This window comes from Condylostylus longicornis, unplaced genomic scaffold (assembly GCF_029603195.1).
Source record: "Condylostylus longicornis isolate FDR11 unplaced genomic scaffold, ASM2960319v2 ptg000072l, whole genome shotgun sequence".
In the NCBI taxonomy this organism is placed as follows: Eukaryota; Metazoa; Arthropoda; class Insecta; order Diptera; family Dolichopodidae; genus Condylostylus; species Condylostylus longicornis.
The window spans coordinates 1,626,275-1,640,312 of NW_026578040.1; the positions used below are offsets into that span (position 1 = coordinate 1,626,275).

The following is a 14,038-nucleotide window of genomic DNA, read 5'->3' on the forward strand; positions in this document are numbered from 1 at the left end:
CCGAACCGGTACCCCGATCATGTCCAATTTAAATAGGGTTCTGGCACTTACTACAATAAATCATTTGTGAAAATTTGGTGAACTTAGCTCAACTAGTTTTTGAGTTATCGTTCGGACGGACGGACGGACGGACGGACGGACGGACGGACAGACAAAGCTAAATCAACTCAGAATTTGACGCTGATCAAAAACATACACTTGAGTCTATATCTAACACCGTTATTTCTTAGCGTTACAAACTGTAAGGCAAATTTAGTATACCCTTCGAACATACGTTCGTACGGGTATAATTAGACTGTTTTAAGTGAAATAAATTGCACTCAATCGAGTTCGGACAAATCGAATTTGAAATTTACACACAATAATATCAAGTATAAAAAACTAAATAAACAAAAACATTAAAACATCAAATCTGTTGAAGCAACATCCGAAATTGAATTTTATTTATTTACCTGACTTTTAGCTTAAAAATAAAATAATTCTATATTGAAAGAAAATGTCATAGAAAATTAATTAATAAAGTGCCGTGTTTTTTTATGGAAAAATTCAAATAAATGGTTTTAAAAGAAAAATCACTTTTTAATTCTAATCTAATACTTCTCAAGCTAAATCAAGTTAAATACAACATCTAACATTAATAAAACACAGCCACGTATTTCATTTGTAAAAAGTAAAATAAGTATATTCCTTTTGATTCCCATCGAAGATATAATTTTAAATTATAAGCTTTGATATTCGAGCATCGCCATATTTTACTAAATTTAAAGAAATCAGTTTAATAACCATTATTTAACAAAAGAGTTATTCTTTAAATCGATTGAATTAGTAAAAATGGATAAATAAATTCTGAATTTTCTAAATTTCATAGTCAATTCAAATATAGTTTCAAATTATCCTTATTGATGATAGTATGTACTACAATTTGGTCAGTTTATATTACGAGTTGATTCTAAAAAAACAATTTTTAATAACAACGATACGGAACTACAATATCCCTCCCCACCAAAAACCGTTATTCAAAGATTTAACTATTTGTACTTTTAACTATGTTCTTAAAATCTCAAATTATAATTAAAAAAAACCCTTTTTTTAATAGATTCGTAAATATAGGGTTAAAAAGAGTTCTAGTATCGATATTTAAATTTTAATGAAATATGCGTCGCCAGTTAAAATTCCTTTAATTTAATTAAAAAATCAAATTTTAAATGAACAATAAAAGATGACATAAAGTGTATAATTAAAATACTTAAATATATGTACATAAAAATTTTAGTAATCATTAAATTTTTATTGTATTTTAAAAAAAATATTACCGTGATTACTCAAATATATTGACAAATATTATAGAATAATTGCTCTTTTATTGCTATTAAACCATTATAATTAATTTTAATAATTAATTTTATATAAGGAAAAATTAAATTATTTATTTTCTTTTTCCCTTTTCAATTGACTTTATTAATTTTAAATTTTATTTTAACAAAATTTTAAAAGTCTTTGATCATAACATTTTTTAAAATAGTGCACTATTCGAAACAACTATTTATTTTAAAATTTAAAAAAAAAAATCATAATCAAAGGAATTTTTATTATATAATAATATTATTTTAATTTTTCTTGTTTTTTAAATTTAGATAAAATTTATTTAGATTAGTTTAGTTTTTCATTGATGTTTTTGCTTTTACTTTCTAAATTGCTTGTGCTGCTTGGTTTATTTTTCCAAACAAAAAAAAAATCTATATCATCCTTAATATTTAATTAGTATAATTACAATAATAATTATTTATCGATTATTATTTATTAATATATGCATGTATATTATATAAAATTTTGTATTTATTTATAACATAAGCAATATAATTATAATTTTATTGTTATTCCACTGCATCTTTTTATACTTTATAATAAATTATTAATTAACATTTAATTGCGAATTGATTTTATGTTATACGGAAGAAAATAACCGCGACGATATTGTATTTTATAATATGACTAAATATTTTGCATTTATGTGTGTAAAGAGTATATATGTATATATATATATATAATATTTATTTATTTTATATCCTTTTGTGACTTATATACACATAATACACGTACATATATATATGAATTTTAATAATAATTGACACTTAATTTTTAATTGCATAAAAAATTAATTTCCTCGAATTTCTGTTATTTTTTTAGTTGCATTGTTTTTGTTTTTCTATGTATATACTACGAATATCTATAGTTATATTTGTGGTATTTATATTTTAATTAAATATTTTAAATACATGTGAGTAAACCCGACATACAAAACCCGTAATATACAAAGCGCATATACAAACGCCACGGACAACTTCCCGTAGGAGAATGAAAATCAAGCAAATAGCCAACCAACGTAAAAAAAATTATTTATATTTTTGTTATTTTTATTTTTTTCTTCCTTTTTCTCAAAACTGATTAAAATTTTATTTTTTTCTTTCTTATTTTTCCTCTTTTTTTACTCTATCAATGTTGGGTTTTTGTTTTTTTGATGGCACTGTTATTGGTTTTTATTCCAAACGCAATGTCTTTAGGAAAGATATTATACTCATCATATAAAAAAAATCTCAAATAAAATAATCCGCGATTACCTACCACAATGCCGAACAAATGAAACTAAATTAGTTTTCAATTCAACGTACGAAATCACGAAGAAAATACAGAAAGATACGAATGAAATAGCGCAATCGCATCTTTTCTATATTTTTAATTTGTTTACATTTTTGTCATATTATGTATATAAGAAAAATGTTGCTAAACAACTGAATATTATCTTCAAAATATTGTTTCCAAAAAAAGGTTTGTTGTTTCTAAACAGTGTGTAAGGTAAAAATATAAAAAACTGGCACACAAAATATCTTTGCCTTATAGTATGTAAATGTTGCATGGTTGATGCTTCATGAGTTGTGTTGTGTTTATTATATAATGTTGATAAAACTATTATACAATATATTGTTAGCATGTGTACGTACAGACTTTTTGAAAAATATTTAAAGTATGTTGCGAGAAATTTTAATATTTTTTGTTCAAAACTTTTTAATAAATGCAATATTGAAATTCTTGTATAGTGAAATAAAATTTTTGAATAAAAATTATATCGAAAACTTAATTATTATGTTTCAAGTGTGAGGCAAGCATGTGTTATATAATGTTATATAGAACTATATGTACGCTTTATGTACATAATATGTACACACTGCTTTCAAGGACTATAAAACAAACTATGACATTTTGATTTTTATAACTTTTTTATATTTTATGTTATTATCGAGCGTTAGTGTTTGCAATTGAATGGAAATTATAAAGATATCTGATCGTTTTCAATAAAGTATTATAAAATGATAGTTAATAATTAATAATTACATGATTATTTTCAATATGAATTTAAAATTAATGATTAACATTTAATTAAATTCACATATGTATTACATAAATCAAGATATTTTAATAATATATTGCATATGTAGCTTTGCGAATATAGCCAATGAATAGAATCACGGAGTTTTAATAAGAAAGGTGGGCATAGAACACGAATAAATGTTGTGATATGTATACATTATGTATATATCCACATATATTTATATTACATATATCTATATATATGATAGTATTTATAAATTTTTAGTGCTCACATAGTCACATCGCAATGATCATTTCCCAATCCAAAATTATAGTTTTGTATAAAAGGAGCAAAAGGAAAGAAAACAAAAATAACCAGGGTAAGTCTATACAAAACATTGCATATCAAATGAAACGTTCAAAACTAAAAAACCGGAAAATCATTTATAACTTTTGCATATGACAGGATATAAAATAGTTAAAAGTATTCTGTTGTGATATATAATGATATTTTCAATAGTAATTGATAGTCCTTCTTTTCTATTTTTTTTATATTTTATATTTTTTTTTGTTTTGCCTTATTTGTTTTATAATTCTCTATTTTTAATATATCATTCCTATTTGAGATGAACTTTATTACATTCATATTACAAATATATAGGAAACACTGGTAATAAACAAATAAAATGGGTACTGTGATTACGGGTAAATGCAAAAAACGAGAAATTCCTTGTGCTAATATTTTAAGAGAAATAAAATATATATATACATATAAAGCAAGGGAATATTATCTATTCGAATCAAAAATAACAACAAATTAAATATACAAAAAGCACCAGAACATGATTGATATGGTTATGAGAGGAAACATTTCTATCTCAATATTTGAGAGGTGAGTTGTTTTCGAAATTAATAGAACACTTTTTTTCAATTAATTCAATATGAGTATAAAAAAATGTAATTAATTCATAAGGTCTATGATATGTAAGAATGCATACCGGGTATACGTATGTATATGCCTGCATATAATTTGCTCAAGTAGTGAATATTACTGAATATATAGGTAGAACAAATTACGTTGAAAAAAAAACGAACAGAAAATAGGATAAAATTGAAATTGAACTTTTGAATTGCTTTTATAAATTAAACATTTACTTCGTTTATAAATGAATAGCTTTTAGCTATACACAACAATTACAAAAAAATATTCTTTAAAATATAAAGAATGCATTAACATAATATCCTTGTAAAATTTTTAATTTAATTAATCACTAAATTTTATCTCCACATGTACATAAAAATTTTTATTTCAATTAAATTCATTTTAATAGAAAAATTCAAGTATTTATACGTATAAAATAATATTAATACCATCGTACACCTTTAGATTGCTGATTATTTTAAATATAAAATTTTTGGATGACAAAGTTAATATGTGTGTTGTGAATCCTTGGCATTTTACATGTTTACCTATCAATGCCTTCCATATTCAATATATTAAAATTATACAACGTATAGATAATCATTTCACTATAATACAAAAAGTGTACACATGATTGGGTGTATGTAAAAACATTTATATGGACTTTTTTGTTTACGTTAAGAATAATATTGCACCCGAACACGTTAGCACGTAATATGTTTTGAACGTGAGAATTATACATTACATAGATACCAAACATACTATTCTAAAGAATGTACATGCTATACAAAAAGAAGTTAAAGTTTCATATTAAATATAAAAAGCATAGGCAGGATACGAGTGATTTGAAATTTTTTTAATATTGTTATATCAAGTTATATTGTAGCAAAGAGAATAGAGTATCGAAAATTATAATTGGTAAACTTGAATATCTATACAGCACAAAATTAAATAGCCTACTGTTGTTATACTCTATACTCTTTTAAATTTAATGCTTAAAAACAACACAAATTTAAAAAATAAAGGGTCTAAAGTTGATATATTATAAGTAAAAAGGAAGTAAAAGCATAATTATGTGATATTTTTGTTTTTATAACAACTTGAGAGGATAAAATCTCCGAAAATGACAAGGACAAATATAAAATTTTTTATAACACAAATTTGGAAATGGCAAAAACGAGAATTATTAAAAATTATTTAATTATCCAGGAACTTATCCCTCATTTTAATTATCCCTGTAATCAACAGTCTACCTAATTTTCGCAAAAAATTTTAATTTTGTTAATTTTAATTAAAATATAAATATAGTTTCATATGTGCGTATAAGAGTACGTGTTTTTATAAAAGGTTAAGGTCTAATCAAAATAACATAAAGTTGTACATATTTTTAAATTTTTAAATGGATGTTTATTTTCTGATCTCCAATTATCTAAAAAAGTACACAATATATTTAAAAACAACAAATACAATGTAAAGCGCAAGTTGTGAACATTGAAATGAAAGTTGTAAGGTTTGTCTTCATACATTTTCGCTTTTAACACCACATTAAGAAAATAAAATTCAATTTTTTTAATTTTTATATAGCAAATTAATTTCCATTTGAAAGTCTCTGTATATATAATATACTTCTGTTTTAAGATAACAAACAAAAGAGAATAAAATTATAGGATCTGTTGGAGCAACATAAAATTTCTGTAGAACAAAATATTCAAAAATCTGAAATTTTTTTAATATCTATAAGTTATTTATACTTAAGCTTTTAAAGTAATTACAACTTTTTAAAAAAGTTTTGGCCTGACACGCATTTAATTTCCCTTCATTTGTAATATGTAAACTGCTCCTAATTTTGATTTAATTTTCCAAAATTTTCATTACTTTCGGTGATGGTTACATTTCAAATACGCATATTTGTACGAGTACTTACATAATATAAATGTGGTAACTTTTCTGTTATTCCACTAATTATATTTGATTTATATCACAACAGAAACCAATAATAATAAATGAAGGTCAACTTTGTTTGTTGACTTTTCAAGAGGCTCGCAGTATACAATTTATTTTTTTAAACACGTAAGTATGTATACATGTTCATTTTTAGCCAAACTGGGAAAAAGGGCTTGTAAGTTTCAATCTGTTAGTCCGTCTGTTTATAGGCCGTTTACAAACTTTAAAATAGAAAGCTAAAATTTTATATTCTATTGTATTTTTACTCAAAATTTATTTCAGTAGATACAAATTACCCATATAAAGGGCCTACTAACAGTTCAACGTTATTTAACTCGTTTTTTTTTCACATATTCGACATTTTTTTTCTCTTAGATAGTAAGCTGTTTTTTACCCGACTTCGCTCTTGGTAGGAGGATTGCAGATAACCATGAACCAGTTTCTTATGTCATTGAGCTTACTATGTAGGCGACGAGTCTACCGTAAAATGGGTAAGATGGTAAGCTGTAGAGGTCTGAAACTTTTTAGACACTAATAAAAAATTCATTACGTTACAAGACATTTTTTTCACCCTCTTCCCCTTCTAGGTCGTCGCCTTTCGAAGTTAGTAAAATCCATTTTCATTGCTTTATATTTCCAAAACTGCACATTTTTTCAAATTTCTACAACAACCAAAACGCCAATGCTAAGGGTCTTGCCAACAAAAATAAAATTATTTATTTTAACTTACTTAACAAAAATTCGAATTCAACCACTATGTTAACGTTTCTTTTAATTTTTCTATTCTCTCCAAAAAGTATGCAATAGTTTTGTATTGAAAAAAATAATTTTCGTATATGTATAACATAACGTGAATACTCGTAATTTCATTAGAACATAGTTTTCTTAAAAATCCTATTTTTAGTTGTATTAAAAGAAAAGTGCTGCTTTAGAAACCATTAGTTTGATCAAAATTTTTTTTATTTTTCCATTCACTCAATGTTATCAACTCTTTGAAGCGTTTTAATCATCTCCAATATTACAGTACCTGTCGTCTTTTTATGTCGTCTCTTTAACTCGAAATATTTCTTATACTGAAAAATATTTTCTCTTACGGTCTCTCAGACCATGATAAAAAGTAAACATGATAAAAATGTTGAATTGACGAAACCCCGTAAACATCATGCAAGCACACTACATAAATATGCAATGAAAAACACTGAAACAAGAAAAATCTGAAGCTCTTCTCACATTCGTTTCTGTAATTGTTTTTAACATTAATTTATTGTTTTTTTTTCATTAAAATGTAAATTAATATTTCAAATCGATGGTGATCATTATTATAGCTTTATTGCCAGAATAAATATTGAATGTGGTGAAAGTGTACTCATCAAAACGATAGGATTAAACGATTGCTTAGATTTTGTGCTATATAAATTAACTAATATTTGAAAATTTTTTATGCAAATCGCAACCCCAAAAAAATTGTACGTAACATGTTTTATAGTACGTAATAAATTTCAAAAACCAAAAATTTGAGCTTACTTTTTTAGTATTCAAAGCATTACGGTAACATTGACCAAACCAAACTGAAACGTAGAACTCTCCCTAACATCTGAAAACGAATTTTGAAGGTTATTATATTCGCAATATTTCTAAAATAAGAAGCGTACGCTCTTTTAGAAAATTAAAATTTAGTGTATCTAGCACTTAATACTTTAGCGACTTTTTTTGTATGTAAAGTAAAAAATTTTAAAGTAAAATTGCATTAAAAGCTTGTAAATAAGATTGACAAAATTTAGTTTAAAATCTGAATTAAATGTAATGGAAATTTTAAGAAATTTATTTAAGGAAAAGTTATCATTTATAACTCTCAAAAAACACACTCATCATTTTATGGTAATGAAAAGTTCGCACATATTTTGTATTAACAAAAACTATTTACAACTCATGCTTATTGATTTAAAATAAATGAGCAAATAATCAATTATTTACGGTATAAATAAACAATTTTTTAAAAATTTCAATAAATAATTTTTATAATTTTTTTCAATGAACAAAAATTCGGAATGCAGCTATAATTAGTTTATATTTGTGGTACTTTCGAGATTACAATCCAGAAAAGTTTGAATTTCAAAACGAATAACAGAATAAACTCGGATAAAACCAATGTTGCACAAAGTAGCACATTTTCATAAAACAATAACAAATGCATTCCTCTTGGATAAAATCTAAACTATGAATACGAGCATTAACAAACTGGTCGAGTTTAACGGCTTTTAAGTTTCTCAGAGCTCATATTACCACAGCAGTTAAAAATATGGAGTTGCGGAGTCTGGTAAGATAACGGTAAGTTTCAATGAACATTTAATTTTTGTAGGGTGTACCTCTGCTATTTCACAGTACCTCTGCTATTTTACAGTATAGAAGAAGAAAAAATGATTTGGGTGCAAAATTGCAACTTTCTATCTTAAGAGGTGAGAATATTTGTAAGAAGAAACCCAATCGAAAAATAAACGATGTGAAATTGATAAACTATCAAATTTTTGTTCAATTTTGTCGGAAACGTGCTTAAAAAAAAAGAAAATGCAATTAAAATTTAAATTAAACATTTAATAAGAAAATTAAAATAAATAACAAAATCCAAAAAATCCACCTACCTTGTTGTCATAAATTTATTTGTTCCCTTGGATAGTTATTATTTATAGTAACAAACACGTATATGTATATAAACTGAAACGTAATACGCACGATTCTTAATTCCCGGTTATGGATAGTGTGAGTGAAAAAAACAACTCTCATACAGAGAAAAGAAATTATTGTAGAAAAAATAAGAAAAACAAAATTAGAAAGCCAATATGCGTGCCAAAACATAATCCATTAACGGTGTTAAATGATCGCTTAATAACCACTTGTTGTTGTTGCTTTTATTATTATTATTATTATTATTATTATAGAAATTGAAGTTGTTGTTCCTGTTTTTAGCTTATGACATCTTGATGGACTAATACTAGAGTATTGGATTTCTTTTCTCATTATGTTCTCATATTGCGCTTTCAATTTTTTTCCTTTACCTTACTACATTACTTACTACATTATTTTAGCTTACGTGTTTTTATACATTATATGTGTGAATATGTACATGCAGGTAACATTTTATTCACTTTATTCGGGAAAACAATAATTGTTTCGCGTTTAATAGGTTTAGCACTTTTATAAAATATTAGAAATTTTTTTATACCTTTAAACTATATACAATGTACATAATATGAATACATATGTATGTATGAATTTAATTGAATAAGTGTAAATATACAAAAGTTTAGGTTGTGATTTTGTTTATAGACACCATTAATATTAGATTTTATGTACAATGGTTTTTTTATGTACTTAGTATAGTAAACACGATTTTTACAAATTTACTTAGTTTACACACAACATAATAATACAATTTATATTTATAACAAGCATTGAATATAAGTATATTTATCTATATTGTTGTGTGTGTGCGTAAATACCAAATGCGTTTATCGTAATATTAAAAAAACTTGCATTTCATTGTAATTTATTTACGAAATTTAATAACATTGAATATAAATATGTATAGTGTAATGAATGAATAAAAATTAAAAACACGAGGATATTTGGCTTAACCTCAAGTTTTCAATGTTTACGCAAATGTTCGAAAAGTGTAAAAAAATTTAAGTTAGTTCGAACGGCAGCGCCCCATTTTGAAACTCAAATAAGGGACATGTTTTTGGTTTTTGCATTCTTATTTTTGACACACGTATTAAAAATTAAAGTTTTTTCATTTACGGACAGTAACGCCGGCTCCAAATTTGGAGGAGTGTAATTACTTTTTATATCGTCCATGCAGTCCTCTTTGTAACTCTCTAAAACTAATATTGAAGGTACAATGTCGAACTATTGCCAATTATAAGCCAAATGATAAATAAAATATTAATAAAAGTTTTTAACCATTACTGAAAAAGAGACTCATAATGCATGTTTTGAATATTTTGAATTTAATAAGAAATCTTCTGTTTATTAAGTTTTAGTTTTACCATTACTAATTTATATATTTTAATTCAACTATTATTCTTAGTTCGTAATTTAATTTCTAAAATAATTAATATATATTATACATATAAATAATTCTAAAATTTAATTTTTCTTCTGTAGGTCTCCCTTAAATTTATTTCAAGAAAAAAATCGGTAAATAGAACTATTTTTTGAAAGGCGTAAAGTGCATACAAAAATGCCTATAACATTTTAGTTGAAGTATAGTTGCACATAGCATAGCAAGAACTAAATGTAATGGCGCATTCGTTCCTATATTCATCGGAGTATATAGTAAATAGCAGTAATAATAATAATAGCGATTATGACGATTAAATCTCACGATAATAAAATCTGAATTTTTTATTTCATAAATTGTTGAATCTTAAGAGATGAACTGATGCTCCTCTTATTAAAAGAAATGATTTGTTTATTTTTTGTATTCCTTCTTCATTATTTCGGTAATGATTATCGGTTCGCATATCATCATATAAATTCACCGTACACGTACGAATATCATACCTTCATTTTTTCTCATGTACACTTTTTCGCTGTTGTTAAAAAATTAAAAATGTGCAATTCATGTTAACATATTTTTAATATTTTAAGATTTTTCTTTTCATTTTTTAAAAGAATATATAGAATAACGCAAGTGAATCTTCTTTTTCGGTTTTTATTTATAAAAAAAAAACACTTAAATTCATAATTTTTTTTCCCATAAAATGTTTAAATAGAATTCGTTTTGTACCGATCCTTAAAATTATGTTCTTAATAGGAATAAATCATTTAATGATTTTACAACAAATTTTTGTATTATATAAGTTAACATTTGATTTCCATGGATTGATAATAAAGAAACTCGTATGAGATCAGCATATAACAGTTTTTGGATAATCTCAATATGTAACCGTTATATATTTTTGATTAATGTAAGTTCCAATAAATCGGTTTTTAGTCATTTAACAAATGTACTATGAAACTTTTAGTTCAACATTTCTTCCTTTAAACATTTAGTTCAAATATTGAGAAAGCGATAGTTATTTTCTATTTATAACAGGTTTACATTCTGGGATCTTACTTTCATGCAAAGTTTGTCAGTTATAGTTTTATATAGACATACAGAACTTAAATATCAATTTCAATACATTTCATTGTGTAACTAATTTCTTGTGGACGAAAATTGGCTGTTAGGCCCTGAGCTAATGGCCTTTAAAAGTATGGTGAAAAATATGAAATCCACCGTGAGTTGAAGTACGAATTTCACGCCTACGGAACAAATTGTAATGAGGTCATTGTTGTAATAACCAAAGTTGGAATATTAAATATCAGAAAAATTCGTTGGTTGTCTCTATATATATGGTCAGAAATGTTAGTTCAACCTTACTTTTAGTAGAAATCCAGTTGAACATCGGAAATGCCTTTTGATATTGTCCGAAGAAACCGTCCTTATTGCATATAAAATTTCAACAGAATGACCAAAAATATAAATTCAGTTTTATATTAAGGCCAATTACTAAAGGTTAATATACTTTAAAAGCTATCAATTTATTCATTTTATCTCTAAAGAGAATTGTGATACAAATTTTTATCAGTCCGAGTTTAGATCTCACCAAAATAATCTACCAATATCTCACCAAAAATAAAGTTTTTCTTACATAAAGAAAAGAATTTCCGTTGAAAATACACAATGAAAAATTTTGTGCTAATACAATACTTCCTGTAATATGTGGAATGTCAATTCCTGTAAAACAATTTTTTGTTGCACATTATATTGACATAAGTACATTTATGAATAGTGAAAACAGTGATTTCAAATAAGTAAAACTTTTTGAAATTTGAAGTACTAAAATTATCGGGAATTCTAAAATTGTTAAAACTTTGAAATCGAATAAAATTCCCGAAAAATAAGCAGTTGTACATGCTTCATAACAATTTTCAAAGTTTAATTTTTTTAGATTAATTTACAAAAAATAGTTTGTTTATGTACACTTACTTCTATAACAGAAGGAAATCGGTGAAAACTACTAAATTAACAATTCCGTTGCTAAACAGTGGAGCTTTAAAATTTATATTCACTGTAACTTTCAGGGTGGGCAACTCAACAAAATGCGAACCTATACCCAATCAATATTTTAACTTATATGTACAAATTGTTTAATAAATAAAAAAAAGCAAAGAGAAAAAAATTAAGTGACCTTTTACAAGACTTTTTAACTTTTATAAAATATGGCCATATAGAAAAAAAATATTGTTCAATTATTCTTTTCTCTTTCATTTTCATTTAGCTAAATACATTTCGAAATGACTTTTATTATTTTTCAACAATACAGCACCTAAATATAAGATCTTTTTCTTTAAAAATGCGGTAAATCATAATATTTTATTTTCATTTAATTTTGAAAAGGGTTCCACGAAAAAAGCCAGAAGAATGGCGCTATTAGCATGTTTTTTTTTTCAGTTTTTGTTTTTGTATACTTACATATACTCCCATAATAAAAGATCGAGTTCAAAATCAATTCTTGTACATGATATGATCGAATTAAAATATCAAAGATTAATAAATTACATTCAAGATAAACCAGGTGGTAAATAAATAAATAATAATCGATTTAGAATCAAATTGCATTTTGTTAATTAAAGAAACGCAAAAGCAATTTTAAACCAAATTATTTAGAGAAAATGATTTTGTTGATCAGTAATTGAAGGTTTAAGGGAACGTAACGAATATTTAAAAGATAGCAAAATATTGAAAAAATTTGAATAAGCAAATATTGCTTTCCACTTTATTAAAATTAAATCACTTTTTTGAACACAAACTTTTGAATTGAAGCAGAATTAAATTCAAGTAAACTTTCAACAAAAAAAAAACTAGTTATAAGTAAGTCAACTTGTATTTATTGCCCCATAACCACATTAATTATGGTACAAAACTTACAATACCTGATCAAATTTTTTTTCAAATTCGTGATTATAACAATTTGTGTAAACGACAAAAATTGAAAAGCTTTTCTTCAAATAAGTAAATACTTCACTCAACATCTTTATCTCAATTGAATAAAAGATACTAAAATTAGGCGCATGTTTTATCCACTTTTTCTAATTAACATATGTATAATAAAATATATATTTAATATGTATAGTAAAATCAATTTCTATAATGTAGAGCCAGTTAAACATAAATACATAATTTTATTTTTTCACCGATCGCATTTCAAACAATAAGGGAGATTACGAGATGGCATCAAATTTCGGATGTCGAATTTTCGACGAGAGCGCACTTTTACAGTGAGGTAGGAGTGCGGAAGTGCTGCTTAACTATTTTTAAAGGGATACCGGTCTGTCTACATGTCAGTCTATCGATCTGTCTGGCTGTGTGCCGGTTTGCATGTACCTTAAGTACGGCTAAACTGGTTTTGATGAAATTTTTGGTCGACTTCGTATTTCTGCACATATAAAAAATAATCAACCAAATTTCCTTTAAATTTAATATTTAAATTTCGATTGTCAAAACAATGAGCCTACAAACTTTTTAGAAAGATCAGGGATTGGATATCGAATTAGGGGCCCATTTTACATTTTTTACTATAATTAATAGAATTTCTTGAAATTCAACATTTGGCCATTAGCGAAACTAACTGGGGAAATTTTCAGAGGATTCAAATGGTACAAAATGAAACTCTACTAAGAGCCAAATTTATATTTTCTTGGGTATGCTAATTAAAACTTTACTAACTTCCTTAAAATTGGAAGGAAGTGTTCAAAAGACAT

The 14,038-nt window shown here is 25.2% G+C and overlaps 1 protein-coding gene across 5 annotated transcripts in view; it reads right to left on the reverse strand.

Moving 5' to 3' along the window:
- The window catches only part of LOC129612407 (protein madd-4), a 213,761-nt gene extending 211,135 nt beyond the window's left edge, over positions 1 to 2,626 (reverse strand). For 2 of the 5 annotated variants that reach the window (XM_055525980.1, XM_055525978.1), the window contains exon 1: positions 2,101 to 2,626. The gene's annotated coding sequence lies outside the window, so the exon portion shown is untranslated. Of the gene's footprint in view, positions 1 to 1,313; positions 1,454 to 2,100 lie in introns of those variants that run through there. The other 3 variants (XM_055525982.1, XM_055525977.1, XM_055525979.1) reach the window with 2 other exon arrangements.
- Positions 2,627 to 14,038: the final 11,412 nt, after the last annotated feature.